This window comes from Natrix helvetica (assembly GCF_964273705.1).
Source record: "Natrix helvetica genome assembly, chromosome: 7".
Taxonomy (NCBI): domain Eukaryota; kingdom Metazoa; phylum Chordata; class Lepidosauria; order Squamata; family Natricidae; genus Natrix; species Natrix helvetica.
Window position 1 is genome coordinate 68,321,340 of NC_138558.1, and position 16,297 is coordinate 68,337,636.

Consider the following 16,297-nt stretch of genomic DNA (forward strand, 5'->3'; position numbering starts at 1 on the left):
CCTTCTTGCTGGCTGGGTTGAATTTCCCGTTTTGATAGGGAATCTGTCTTCAACTCAGTTGCAGGGTAATGATTCATTTCATTTATCGCTGTTTGGAAGGAATAATTATCTCCATTCCAGTCCTCCAGTCCATTGCAGCTTTTACTAGTGAAGTGGGGGGGGGGGGGGAGATTGACTCACGTTTGGCTAAAGAAGTTGGTCTGGGATTCAAAACATCTTGTTTCCTCCAGCTGTGTGCAGAATCTTTCCCCCACTGCATTCCTCCAGATGCTATAAATCTTCAAACAGAAATTCCTTTGCCTCTGTGGCTTTGCAAAGAAGCTTCAAACAGAAATTCCTTTGCACTCTGAAGTTTTGCAGAGAAGTGTCTTATCCAGCTCATTTTCTCTGCTGATATTTTACGCTGACCCGGCCAGTCAGCGTTGGGAAATCTGCACTCCTCACCACCCCCACCCCCCGTGCTGGTGATTTATTTTAAAGGGAGATTTGGGATAATGTCAGTGTTCCAAATATCATGCAGAATTAAATCAGACTGCGAGCCACTACATGTTTATTGGACCCGTGTCCCTCCTGGCTTGTACTGGCATCCTGGGAGGTCACACGAGGCTGGCTCCAGGAGTTAGTCAACGCTTCCTTGAGAGAGGGGTTCTTGCCAGCCGTCCTAAAAGAGGCGGTGGTGAGGCCCCTACTCAAGAAGCCTTCCCTGGATCCAGCTATATTAGCTAACTATCGTCCTGTCTCCAACCTTTGCTTTTTGGCGAAGGTTGTAGAGAGTGTGGTGGCTCAGCAGTTCCCACGCCACTTGGATGAAATTGATTATCTAGACCCGCGCCAGTCTGGTTTCCGGCCCGGTCACAGCATGGAGACGGCTTTGGTCGCGTTGGTGGATGATCTCTGGAGGGCCAGAGATGGGGGTTGCTCCTCCATCCTGGTCCTATTAGACCTCTCGGCTGCTTTTGATACCATCAACCATGGTATCCTATTGTGTCGTCTAGAGGGGTTGGGGGTGAGGGGTACCGTTTTGCGGTGGTTCTCCTCCTACCTTTCTGGCCAAGCGCAATGTGTGCTGACGGGGGGGCAGAGGTCGACCCTGAGGCCGCTCACTTGTGGGGTGCCACAGGGGTCAGTCCTCTCGCCTCTCCTGTTCAACACATATATGAAGCCGCTGGGCGAGATCATTCGTGGGTTCGGGGTAGATTACCATCTGTACGCTGACGACACTCAGCTGTACATATCTACCCCGAACCACCCCAACAAGGCCGTCGAAATGATGTCCCGGTGCCTGGAGGCCGTAATGGTCTGGATGGGCAGTAACAGACTCAAGCTCAACCCCTCCAAGATGGAGTGGCTGTGGTTACCGGCACCCCAGTTCAACCAGTGGGTTCCATCACTGGCCATCGGGGGCGAACAGCTGGCCCCCGTGGAGCTGGCACGCAATTTGGGCGTCCTCCTGGATGTCCGGCTGTCAATGAATGACCATGTGACGGCCGTGGCTAGGGGGGCGTTCCACCAGGTTCACCTGGTGCGCCAATTGCATCCCCTATTGGACCGGAATGCCCTGCACACAGTCACCCATGCGCTAGTGACGTCCCGACTGGACTATTGCAATGCTCTCTACATGGGGCTTCCCTTGAGATGCACCAGAAGGCTGCAGTTGGTCCAGAATGCGGCCGCGCGGGCAATTATGGGAGGTACAAGATGCTCCCATGTAACACCTCTCCTGCGCGGCCTGCACTGGCTACCTGTGGCTTTTCAGGTGCGTTTCAAGGTGTTGACTATCATCTTTAAAGCGCTCCATGGCACAAGACCTAGCTACTTGCGGGATCGCATCCTGCCCCATACATCCCTGTGACCGATTCGCTCTCACAGAGAGGGACTCCTCCGGGTGCCGTCCACTAGGCAGTGCCAGCGGGCAACGCCCAGGAGCAGGGCCTTCTCTGTGATGGGCCCGACCCTCTGGAATGACCTCACCCCCGATATTAGAATAACTACTGATCTCCACTCCTTCCATAAGAAACTCAAGACCCACCTGTTCAACTTAGCTGGCCTGGCCTAAGTGTACTTTTGTGTCCCTCTAGCCTGTTTTTAAATTTTTAGGGGCAGTTTTTTTAGGTTGTTTTAATTTTTAACTATACTATACAGCCTATTATTTAATCTGTTTTTATGGGTTCCTAAAAATATTTAATGTTTGTATATTGTTTTTACTGTGGTCTGTACACCGCCCCGAGTCCCTTTGGGGAGAGGGGGCGGTCTATAAATTTAATAAAATTAAATTAAATTAAGAAATTGTCAGGGTTCCAAGTAACACCCCCAATGAAAGAAGACTCCGAGGCTTGAGTTTTCCCCAGTTCCATTTTATTAGAGATGCCATATTGGCACATCTGGGAAAACCCGAATCTGAAAGCTTCCAGGTTTTCCCCACCAAAGTCAAAGTTCAAGTCCTTGCCCAGCACCCACATGTCTATCACATGGTCCAATCAGGCATCCCAATTGGAGATGCCTCCCAGTCACACCATTCCAGGTGCAGGGCAAGTTTTCTTTGACTCTCTGGAAAAGGAATGTTATTTAAACTATATATCTTCCATACGCCATATAATCTCCCCTCCCATTTTCCCACAGCACTAAATGTGGCAGGCCTGAAGGCCCAATGCAAAAGATGGCTTCCAGGCCTAACAGAAATTTTATTTTAAAGCATGAGCTTTTATTAAAAACGCCCACAAAAACTTGTGCCATTTACTAAAATTTGTTACACAGAAAAGGTGCTATCAGATGGATCCAAGAAATGTTTCGTTATCTTGGCATGAAATGTGCCCATTGTATTATTTGCTTAGGGACAAATTGTCCTATAATTGAAGCATTTCTGTCACAAAACACTTTAGATCTTAGGTATAAAAGAGGTCTATTATGTCTTCTGGCAAAAATAAAAAAAATGTTTCTTCTGAGTAGTGTAATCACAGAAGGTCATATCCCATCCTTTTGTTCCATTCTCATAAACCTGAATAGCAATTAGCAACTTAACTGCTTGTAATCTTTTACTTACGCTCTGTAAATCAAGAAAATTGTAAATTGACACTTAACCATTCCATATGAGCACCAAAGGTTTTTTTCCCCCCAAGTCTCTCACATTATGCCTTATGCATTTAAAAATATAGAGTTCTCCTGTTTGGGCAGGAGAGGTTCAAAACTACTCACGGGAATTAATTTCTGATAGAAAAATAATTAAGATGAAATAACCTGCCAATCATTTCCTTTGTACAGATTTTATAAATGTCAATCTGATGTTTCGAATGATTTCCCATACCACAGTAATAGTATAATGGAAGGAGAAAATGCTGGTTAGAAAGAAGGAAGATATAAGTTCAATTTGACTGTATGGCGACTTCAAAGATCAGAATTTTGTTTTTATTTTTTTTAAAAAAATAAGTTCTTTGTTCAGTGGTGGGATTCAAATAATTTAACAACCAGTTGTCTGCCCTAATGACCAGTTGGGTGGGTGTGGCCATGGTGGGTGTGGCCAGGGGGTGTGATAGGCAGCCCTCAGCCTCCTACACCCCCCTGGGAGCAAAAATGGGCCATGGGGAGGCTGCGCCGCAACCCCCCCCCCCACAGTCCCCCATTTTGGGCCTAGTAGGCCTCTCTGGGAGCCAAAACTGGGTATGTGGGGACACCTGAAAGGGGGGGGAGCAAGAAGGGGCAGGGCCAGCCAGCAATTTAACAACTGGCTCTCCCAAACCAGCCTGAACTGGCTGAATTCTCCCACTGCCTTTGTCATTGCTTTCTACCAAACTTCTTTTAGCTTGTCTAACCTCCAGACCTGGTAGTTTTCCCCTGCAATAAGCCACAATATTGTTGCTAATCTTAGTGAAATTTCTTTCTTCTTCCAATCTTTCAGAGGTGAACTGCATGAATTGGAATGTGTATATTCATCACCATAGTCCTTTAGGTTTAGATTGAGGTCACCCTTCATAGTTCCAAGGCACTAAGTGGATGAGGTGAAGATGACAACTGGGTGGAGCTATGTAGCATCTATGGACAGTTTGAAATTATTTTCCTCCTCCCTCTTTCCAGCTTTGGTGAAAACTGGGCTTTTTGTTGTTGTTTTGAGTTACGTTAAATATTTTTAGGTCTAGTTTTTGCATCCTTACTTCAAACACACATTACTTTTCTATACCAGCAGCAATGAAGTTTCCTAAAATTTCAAAAAAAAAAACAAAACCAAAACAGAGGGAGTATAGGGAAAGGAGAAGGAGGAGGAAAAGGAGGAGGAGGAGATGAAGATGAAGATGAAGATGAAGAAGAAGAAGAAGAAGAAGAAGAAGAAGAAGAAGAAGAAGAAGAAGAAGAAGAAGAAACAACCATTTAGATGCATTCAAAGACAATCTTTCTATGCACTTTTTTAGAATGTAGAAAATTGAGGCTAATTATTTTAATTAAATTAAACATTTCATTTGTTGGGGCAGTTTTGAGAGCCCCTTTTTGCTTTTGTTTAAAAATTTGTTTCATTTTAATTATAACTTGTCTGTTATAAACTACAGTCAATTGAGAAACACGATTCCATCAAGAGCAATTGTAATCAGAACATTTCTCAGATCACAAAGGCATTCAGATTGGCCATCCTGATGTTCTACATACAAATTATTTCTGAGGATATTTTAGACTATCCATATATAGTCGTTTGTACCAACCCCTGCATACTAGGTGGTCAGGATCTACAGACCCAAGGCCTGAGACTGCTGTTATGCAATGCGAGGTCCGTTGTCAATAAGGCCCCCCTCATCCACGATCTAATTTTGGAGGGGGAGCCGGACCTCGCAGGAATAACTGAGACCTGGTTGGGCCACGAGGGAGGCTTACCCCTCGTGGAAATGTGCCTGCCAGGTTATCGAGCATTTCACCAGCCTCGGGCCCAGGGAAGGGGCGGTGGGGTAGCAGTGATTATCCGGGAAGACCTGGAGCCGAGAGAGTTCACTGTGCCGCAGACATCCGGGTGTGAGTCCCTTGTCGTGAGATGGGGCCCAGGGAGGCAGTTGGGCCTGCTGATAGTATACCTGGCTCCTCGCTATACATCAGCGGCCCTGCCTGAACTCCTCGAGCTGATCTCATCGGTGGCGGTTGAGACCCCCAAACTTTTAGTGATGGGGGATTTTAACCTGCCGTCGATGGGAGAAGCGTCTGAGGGGGTTCGGGAGTTCATGGCTTCCATGACAGCCATGGACCTGACCCAATTAATTCAGGGCCCTACTCACGAGGGAGGCCACACGTTGGACCTTGTCTTTGTCTCTGGCCAGTGGACGAGTGATCTGGGAATAGGGGATTCAACTATTATTCCCCTGTCATGGTCAGATCACTCACTTCTCCAACTCGACTTCCCCGGTGCTACCCCCCGCTGCGGGGAGGCGGAACCGGAAGGTATTAGATGGTTCCGCCCCAAGCGCCTGATGGAACCAGATAGGTTCCAGACGGAGCTTGGGCCACCTCCTGTAGACTTGACCCGCCCCCGGGCGGAGGACCTGGTAGACACATGGAATAGTGCGACTGCCGGGGCCCTAGACCGGGTGGCGCCTTTGCGGCCTCTCCTGCGGCGACAAACCACCCTGGCCCCTTGGTTTACCGAGGAGCTAAGGGTGATGAAACGCCACAAGAGACGCCTAGAGAGTCGTTGGAGATCCTCCCGTTCCGAATTTGACCGAGCACAGGCACGAGCCTATTTGAGGACATACCTTGTGGCATTAAGAGCGGCCAAACGTCAACATTGTGCCGCTCTTATTGCGTCCGCAGATAACCGCCCTGCCGCCCTGTTTCAGGTGACTCGCTCCCTCTTGTTTGAGAGACCGCGGGAAGCCCCTTTACAGGGCAGAGCAGAGGAGTTTGGGAAATATCTACAGGACAAAGTCGCTCAAATCTGAATGGGATGGGCCCCTTTCAGTGGTCCAGTGGAGGCGCCCGAGGCGAGTCTTGAGGAACCACTCTGGGAGGAGTTTGACTCGGTTGCCATTGAGGATTTGGACAGGTTGCGTGGACGTCTGCGACCTACCATATGTTTATTGGACCTGTGTCCCTCCTGGCTTGTACTGGCATCCTGGGAGGTTACACGCGACTGGCTCCTGGGCCTAGTGAACGCTTCGTTGGGCGAGGGGTTTCTGCCGGCCGCCTTGAAAGAGGCGGTTGTGAGGCCCCTGCTCAAGAAGCCTTCCCTGGACCCAACGGATCTAGTCAATTATCGTCCAGTCTCCAACCTTCCCTTTTTAGCGAAGGTTGTAGAGAGTGTGGTGGCACAACAGTTTCCACGTCACCTGGAGGAGAATGATTATCTAGACCCGCGCCAGTCCGGCTTCCGACCCGGGCACAGCACGGAGACGGCCTTGGTCGTGTTGGTTGATGATCTCTGGAGGGCCAGAGATAGGGGTTGTTCCTCTATCCTGGTCCTACTAGATCTCTCGGCGGCGTTCGATACCATCGACCATGGTATCCTGTTGCACCGGCTAGAGGGGCTGGGAGTCAGGGGCACCGTTTTACGGTGGTTTGGCTCCTACCTCTCTGGCCGGACGCAACGTGTGTTGGCAGGGGAGCAGAGATCGACCCGGAGCCCCCTCACATGTGGGGTGCCACAGGGGTCGGTGCTCTCGCCTCTCCTGTTCAACACATACATGAAACCGCTGGGCGAGATCATCCGTGGTTTTGGGGTGGGATATCATCTGTATGCTGATGATACTCAGCTATACATTTCCACCCCGAACCACCCCAACGAGGCCGTTGAAATGATGTCCCGGTGTTTGGAGGCCGTACGGGTCTGGATGGATGGCAACCGACTAAAACTCAACCCTTCCAAGACGGAGTGGCTGTGGCTTCCGGCCTCCCGGTTCAACCAGTTGCTTCCATCTCTGGCCATTGGGGGCGAGCAACTGGCCCCCATGGAACGGGTGCGCAATTTGGGCGTCCTCCTGGATGCCCGGCTGTCCATGGATGATCATGTAACAGCCGTGGCAAGGGGGGCGTTCCATCAGGTTCGCCTGATGCGCCAATTGCGCCCCTTATTGGACCGGGATGCTCTACGCACAGTCACCCATGCGCTGGTGACGTCTCGCCTGGACTACTGCAATGCTCTCTACATGGGGCTTCCCTTGAGATGCACTCGGAGACTGCAGTTGGTCCAGAACGCGGCCGCGCGGGTGATTATGGGGAGGACTAGATACTCCCCTGTAACACCTCTCCTGCGCAAGCTGCACTGGCTTCCTGTAGTCTACTGAGTGCGTTTCAAGGTTTTGATTATGATCTTTAAAGCGCTTCATGGCACAGGACCTAGTTACATGCAGGATCGCATCCTGCCCCATACATCCCTACGACCAATCCGCTCACACAGAGAGGGACTTCTTCGGGTGCCGTCCGCTAAACAGTGTCGGGGGGCGACACCCAGGAGCAGAGCCTTCTCTGTGATGGGCCCAGCCCTGTGGAATGACCTCCCCCGTGACATCAGGATTACTTCCGATCTCCGCTCCTTCCGTGTACAGCTGAAGACCCACCTCTTTCAATTATCTGGCCTGGCTCAGCCGTAAATTTTTTCTTATTCCTCCTGACAGTCCTTTTAAATTTTTAATTGTGTTATTACTAATGGGGTATTTTAATGGTGATTTTTAACTGTCTAAATGTGATGTAATTTGTTACCTCCTCCGTGCATGTATGTCTTTGTATATGTGTGTATTTGGATGTTTATGTGTTTGCACATATGTTTTATGTTGTATATGTTTTATTGTAGGCCGCCCCGAGTCCTGTCTGGAGAGGGAGCGGCTAATAAATTCAAATTTATTATTATTATTATTATTATTATTATTATTATTATTATTATTATTATTATTATTATTATTATTATTATATTTCTCTTTCTCTCTATGGTGAACTTTTCATAATAATGATGATGATGTTAATAATAATAATAATAATAATAATAATAATAATAATAATAATAATAATAATAATAATAATAATAATGCCCCTGCGAGGAGCTTTACCTTGTCATGGTGGAGGGGCTTGTGCGCCTAAGGGCTATGCTGAACAGATGCAACCATATCAGACAGGTCTTAGGCCAGACAAAATTTGCTCTTCTATCCATTCAAACATGGTGAATACGAGAAAAATGAAATTTATGCCGGCTGAACCATCGCCCAGATTAACAAGGGTTCCATTGGATGCTATGGCTCCTGGGCATTCTGCACAAAATGAGCTACAGGGCTCAGCTCCCTCTGCTAGGCAACCAGGGCATGGAGCTGACAAGCTACTGGAAGAAAAAGCAAAAAAGCAAAAAATCTGGACTAGGAAAGAAAACATCTCTATTATGGAAGCTTACTATAAGTCTGAGCCAGAAAAATGGATTTCAAAAATGAATGTATCAGATTTGGAAGGTAAACCACACGGACTGTGATATCAATGAACAAAGGCTAATGGACCAACAATGTGTAATTCTGAATCAAATTTTTCACTACAGCAGAATTAACAGGAATTGAAGAGAAAGCAACTAATGGTCTGAGTGAGTAACATCAAGAATGATTTGCAGACTCAAAAGCAAACTGAGGAAGAAATGGAGGAAGAGGCTGCTGAATGGATGAAGATAAAGAACAAGGAAGCACTGAAGAACAAGCACCAACAGATAGTGCTCAATTAGCTGAGAAAATAAAGCATCAAATGGAAGATGCTGAAAGAACATGTTTGCCAAAGCTGAACCAAGTGAACCAAAAAGAATTGAGAAATGTACTAAAAAAGGTCAATGAGGCTGTGCAAAACATTCAAACCCCTACATTAGCTGAAACAAACCAGCTGATGTATGCAGCAGCCTTCATAACCACCAAAGAATTGGGTTTGAAAATACAAAGGAACCAAAGAGGCAAGAAGGAGAAGCCTAAGCGGAAAATTCGGTTGGAATTGAAGATCAAAAAATTTCATGGAGACTTGAGCAACTTGAAGAACCTAAGGCAAGGTCAGCTAAAAAACAAGCAGGTCAAAAGCAGCCTGGAAGCAAGATACGATTTGGAGAATAAAGAGATTGCGGTAGTAATTGAAGAGCTGAAGCAGATGGTTGTTGCCATTGCTGAAAAGATTAAACGGTATGAAAATTGAGTAACTCAGTTCAAGGAAAACTCACAGTTCAGAGCAAATCAGCACCAGTTTTATAAGAGCTTAGAAAGTAGAGATGGAGTAACAACAAAGGAAAAGCCTGATAAAGAGAAAGCTCTGAAATTCTGGAAGAATTTGTGGGAAAACAACAAGAAGTACAACAGAAATGCAACATGGATCAAGCAGATTGAGGATTCTATTAAAGTACATAAAATGGAAGATGTGAAAATAACAAAAGAAATGGTGCAAAGGCAGTCAAGAAAAGTAAAGAATTGGAGTGCACCTGGACCAGATGAGCTACATGGTTTCTGGCTAAAGGCACTTACAAGTATGCACGAAAGATTGGCAGCCCAAATGAACCAGATCTTAAAAACACCTGAAAATGATGAATGGATAACAACTAGAACAGCGATGGTGAAACTTTTTTGGCTCGTGTGCCACAAGTGGGGGGAGCACAGGGGGGTCGTGTGCGGGCGTGCCGCACCCATAATGCAATGTGCGACCCCCACAGTGTGCATGCATGCAAAACGCGTGACCCCCCCCATTTTTACATGCTTTTTTCGCCCTCCCCGGGCTCCAGAGGCTTTATAGGAGCCTGGGGAGGGCGAAAAGAGCCTCCCCCGCCCCCCGGAGGCCCTCCGGAGGCTTCAGGGACCGTCCGGAGGCATCCCTGAAGCCTTCAGAATGCTTAAAACCACCCTCTGAACAAACCGGAAGTGACTTCCGGGTTGCTCGGAGGGAGGGTCGTTTTAAGCGTTCCGAAGGCTTCAGGGAAGCCTCCAGACGGTCCCTGAAGCCTCTGGGGGGGAGGCTCTTTTCGCCCTCCCCAGGCTCCTATAAAGCCTCTGGAGTCTTGGGAAGGCGAAAAATAGCTTTTAAAAAGGTGAATTCACTTGTGGCACGCGTGCCATAGGTTCGCCATCACTGAACTAGAAGGACATTTTTGATCCAAAAGATAAAGAAAAAGGAAAGGACCCTCGAAACTATAGGCCAATCACCTGTTTGCCAACAACATACAAGCTCCTTACTGGTATCATTGCAAACCAAATTTACAGATACTTGAAAAGAAATGACTTGCTTCCTATAGAACAGAAAGGATGCTGCAAAAATTCAAGAGGAAGAAAGGACCAACTGCTGATTGACAAGCTAATCCTAAAGAATTCAAAGAAAAGACAAACCAAGCTGTTCATGGCTTGGATAGACTATAAGAAAGTGTTTAATTCAGTTCCCCACAGCTGGATCAAGAAATGCCTGAAAATCTTTGGCATCAGCAACAACATACAAAAATTCATGGAAACTTCAATGAACCTCTAGAAAACGAAGCTTATGGCTAATGGAGAAGAACTGGGTGAAGTTGAAATTAAATGAGGCATTTTCCAGGGTGATTCCCTTTCACCCCTACTTTTTATACTCTCAATGCTACCACTGACAACCATTTTGAAGAAGGTGAAGTGTGGATACGAACTTGCAAAGAAAGGACTGAAAATTTCACACTTTGTGTACATGGATGATTTGAAGCTGTTTGGTAAAACAAAAGCTGAACTGAATTTATTAATTGAAAGCACAAAAGAATTTAGCCAAGACATTGACAAATGTGCAACAATGGCAACCAAGGCAGGCAAGGTCCTAGAAGATGATGGAATGCAACTTGAGAATGAAGAAATGATAAAGGCAGTAAAACCAGAAGAGGGCTACAAATACTTGGGGGTTTTAGAGGCCTTTGACTTAATGCATAATAAAGTCAAGGAATTAACCTCAGCCAAGTACATTTGACGAATTCACAAGATATTAAAGTCCAAACTGAGTGGAGGAAATATCATAAAAGCCATAAATATCTGGGGTATACCTATAATTCGATATTCTGCAGGAATAATTGACCGGACCCAGATGGAGTTGGACAATTTGGACAGAAAAACAAGGAAGCTTATGACAATGAATCATGCTTTACACCCTAAAAGTGATGTTGACCAATTGTATCTACCAAGAGCAAGTGGTGGTCAAGGACTCCTACAAGTAAAGCAGACTGTGGAAGAAGAAAGACACAGCTTGAATGATTACATCCAGAAAAGTGAAGAACCAATGATTAAGGAAGTAAATAAATGAGGTATTTTGAAAACAACTAAGTTAAAAGCTGAATATAAGAAAGAAGTAATTGAGAAGCGAGCTGAAAATTGGAAAAGCAAAGCTATGCATGGCCAATACTTGAAAAGTATTGAAGGCAAAGCTGAGCAAAAACTAACTTGGAACTGGTTAAGATCAGGAGTACTGAAAAAAGAAACAGAAGGCTTTATTTTGGCAGCTCAAGAACAAGCCTTAGCCACAAACTGCATGAAGGGAAAAATTCAACGTTACCACCAACAGCAAATGTCACCTCTGTAATGAGAAAGTTGAGACAGTCGACCATTTGATCAGTGGGTGCAGCAAAATTTCACAAACTGACTACCTACAACGCCATGACCGCATTGCTAAGCTTATTCACTGGAAATTGTGCCAAAACGACTGGGACCATCAGGTTGAGAAGGTTTTAGAGAATGAGAAAGGCAAGATCTTGTGGAACTTCAGAATCCAGACTGACAGGCACTTGGCCTACAACACACCTGACATAACAATAATTGAAAAGAAAAAAGTATGGTTCATTGACATTGCAATACCTGGTGATGCGCGAATTGAAGATAAACAGCAAGAAAAAAATCACAAAATATCAGGACTTGTATATTGAGGTTGAGCGACTGTGGAAAAAGAAATCATGTGTTGTCCCAATTGGAGCCCTTGGAGCAATACCTAAAGGGCTACCTCGCTTTTTGAAAATTCTAAATTTACCTGACTTGAACATTCTGACTCTACACAAAAACCACCCTACTTGGAACAACTTATATCCTCCGACATTACCTTAACAGTTCCTAGGTTAGGACTCGAGCTGTTAGGCTACCAACCAGCCCCAAAGGCTGTGAATCTCACCAAAGATTAACCACATGATGATGATGATGATGGTGATGATGGTGATGATGATGATGATGATGATGATGATGATGATGATGATGATGATGATACTTCACTGGCATTTGTAATGCATTTTTTAATGTTCAGTTGACTGAGTTTCATGTTTAATGAATAAAGTATATAATAATAATTTATTGATTTACTGTGATTTCATATCACAATACTCAAGACCCATAATAAGACCAATGTTTTCATAACAAAACCGACTGAAAGATAAAAGTAGAAAAATACAATTCATATTTCTCTATTACCCTTACAATTTATCAAATCAGATCCACAGATGTGATTCTCAACCGTAATGTTTTATTCAAATAAAGACCATATTATCTGTAATATTTGGGTTATGACCACAAATAAAATATGCTCTTCTTGTATATGGATCCCCAGGGACTATTTGTCTAATGTGTAGTTCAAGTAATAATCTATCTCTTTACTCTTCAGCTGGCATTCAAATAATATATCTGCTATGACCTCAATCTCCAGAGCATCACAAATATACGAACTTTCAGAATATAGAATTGGCTTAAAACTTCTGTATATAATAATTGTATCCAACTGTTAAAATCTCATGACTAAATACCATCCTAAGATACTTTATCATTATTTTTATTTAGATTTATAGTAGCTTATCCATTTCTAATTTTTCCATTTTTGAGAAAGGCGGGATTAGATGAATCAAAAGTGGGAATTAAGATTGCCCAGAGAAATATCAACAACCTCAGGTATGCAGATGATACCACTCTAATTGCAGAAAGTGTAGAGGAACTAAAAAGCCTCTTGCGGGTGAAGAAGGACAGTGCAAAAGTTGGCTTGAAACTCAACATTAAGAAAACTAAGATCATGGCATCCGGCCCTCTCAATTCCTGGCAAATAGATGGGGAAGAAATGGAGTTAGTGACAGACTTTATGTTCCTGGGCTCCAAGATCACTGCAGATTGGGACTGCAGCCAAGAAATTAAAAGACGCTTGCTCCTGGGGAGGAAAGCTATGGCAAATCTAGACAGCAAACTAAAAAGCATAGACATTATCCTGCCAACAAAAGTGTGTATAGTCAAGTCTATGGTTTTCCCATTTGCAATGTGTGGTTGTGAAAGTTGGACATAAGAAAGGCTGAGGACCAAAGAATGGAGGCCTTTGAACTATAGTGCTGAAGAAGACTCCTACAAGTCCCTTGGACTGCAAGGCGATCCAACCGGTCAGTCCTAGAGGAGATCAACCCTGACTGCTCTTTATAAGGCCAGATCCTGAAGAGGAAATTCAAAGACTTTGGCTACCTAATGAGAAGGAAGCACTCCCTGGAGAAAAGCCTCATGTTGGGAAAGATTGAGGGCAAAAGAAGAAGGGGACGACAGAGAAGGAGGTGGCTGGAGGGAGTCACGAAGCAGTTGGCATGAGCTTAAATAGACTCCAGAGGATGGTAGAGGACAGGAAGGCCTGGGGGAAGGTTGTCCATGGGGTCGTGATGAGTCGGACACAACTTCACAACTAACAACAACAATCCATTTCTATCTGGCAACCTTACTGAGAATAGCTATGTCTTTTTGAACTTCTATATCCAAGTTCTTTTGGGTGACAGTCCAGTTGTCCAGTGACAGTTGAACAACAAGAAGAGTGACCACAACTCCGAATATGATTTATAAGTTGTTGGGTTTGTTTTTTTAACTAATTGAGAAGTCTCTCTCTCTCTAACTGAGATTTCAATATGTAAGGAACAAGAAGATAGTCCAGAAAATGATAGGTCTCCTTGTGGGAACAGATGGCAAGAAGGTGACAGGCAGCAGGGAGAAAGCAGAGCTGCTCAATTCCTTCTTTGCATCTGTTTTGACATGAAAAGAAGAAATACCCTGACCTAAAAATGCTGCTGAAACCCTAGAAAGTATGCAGAAAAAAGCAACATAGATATAAAGAGTCTGGAAGCTAAACCATGAGGAATGGTTGAGAAAACTAGGTAGGTCTATCTTATTGAAGAAAATGATTGGGAAGACATGATGGTTGTCTATCATGTCCTCCCAAAGTTGAAGAGGATCTTAGAAGTCTTCTACTTAAACCCTCTGCTCAAGCAGGAGATCCTATATCATTCCAGACAAATGGCTGTCAGTTTCTAGTTTAAAACCTCCAATGATGGAGCATCCAGAACTTCTGGAGGCATGTTGTTCCACTGGTTAATTGTCCTCACTCTTAGGAAGTTTCTCCTCGATTCTAGGATGGTTCTCTCCTTGAGTAGTTTCCATCCATTGCTTCTTGTCCTGTCTTCTGGTGCTTTGGAAAAATAGGTTTACCTCCTCTTCTTTGTCGTAGCCCCTCAAATACTGTAACACTGCTGTCACGTAATGGTGGAACACTGGTATCATGTAATTGTGTATTGCTGCTAAGAGAAATCAGACTTGGGAAGGACAATTTTACTTTGATATCAGCAGCTTTATGGTCCTTAGTATGCCTCTCTTAGTTTAGTACCAACAGGGACCTGTCACCACTGACTTGACAACTAACCAACTAACCAACCAACTAACCAACTAATCAACCAACCCACCAACCCTCCCCAAACCTAATTAATTTACCTGTAGAGTAGATAAGAGAGAAATATAAGATTATTGCTCCTTTTCTAAGATTCAGAAACATCACGCTGCGGTGGGATATTGATTTGATTTATAGGATCAATTCAGCATACGCTAGAACACACAATGTTCCAAGGGAAATACATGTTAAATTTCTTAGAAAGACTACAAGAGATGAGGTCTTAGGAGCTCAAAGGGTGGGATCATTAAAATATAAAGACAAAGAAATAACCATTCTTTTTTTAAAATTTTTTATTGATTTTAAAAGTTTTACAAGGAAAAGGGGGTTAAGAGGTTATGGAACATTTTGACAGCTACATCGTGCAGGGGGGGGGAGAAGCCCCCCCAGGTCTCGCAACTTTTACAAAAAGGAAAAGTAAAAAGCTATGAACATTTACATAGATATTAGCAGTTTTAGGTTTAACACAAAATCGTCAGTATGTTTCAATCATTTTACTTTTGTCACTTCCTTGAAAGTACATTGTAACAACATTTGGAATAGTGTTTCAATTCACTTTTGTGACCTGAGTCTTCTTGTTGTCGCATCCCCCCCCATCCTCAACAGAGCCTCAGCCCCTCCCTGCTTTGTTTCTTGTGTAACATCCCCCACGTCACCTAAGAGAGTAGTGTGTTTTTTCATGAAAGGCTCTGCTTCTGCAACTGTATTAATTCTGATTCTACTGCTCTCCCAAAAAATCAACATACCTTCTGGTAACAACCACCTGAACTAAACCCCGTTATTGTATAATTTTTTTTGCTAAGAAGGAATATTTCCTTCTCTTATCTCTTACTTTCTTTGGGATCTGCTTAAGAATGGTTATTTCTTTATCCTTATATTTTAATGGTCCTCCCCTTTGAGCTCCTAGAACCTCATCTCTTGTGGTTTTTCTAAGAAATTTAACATGAACTTCCCTTGGAACATTATGTGTTCTTGCATAGGCTGAATTAATCCTATAAATCAGGTCAATATCCCACCCAAGCTGTTGTTTATCTCTGTTAATATATTCTGCTAACATTGTGGTCATAATCTCTTTAAGATCTTCATTTTCAACTTCTGCTAAATTTTGAAACCTAAGAAAAAAAGACATCCTTTCAAATTCCGTTTTTATGACATGATTCTCAAATTCTGCATTCCTCTTTTGGATTGCCTCCAGGTCGTTCCTCATCCCAGCCGCACCCTCCTCCAGTACACCTATCCTCTGCTCATTCTGTGTAGTTTTTTGTTGTGTCTCTCTGAGCTGGTCATTTAAGTCCTGCAATTGTTTTTTTTCATTTCATCCTGTCCCTTTAAGAGGGCCTGAAGCATCTGCTGAGTAGACAAATCCTTTAAACTCTCTTCAGGGGCTTTAGGTTGTAAAAAAGATCCCAGTTGTGACTGGTGGGCAATGGGGCTGGATGTAGAAGATGCCAGGGCCGATGAGGCCTTTCCAGGTGGTAATTTCTTAGGACCCATCATGAAGCTCGGAGATAGTTATTGTTCTATACGGGGAATGGTGCCCGTGGGAAAGCACAGCTGGTAGAGACCACCAAACAGGCAGATCCAAAGGAGAATAAGTCGTTTAGTTCAAGACCAGAGCAGATGGGTGGATCAAAATATTCCAAATCCAGGGAAAAAACTTGTTTGAAGAGGCTCCTGG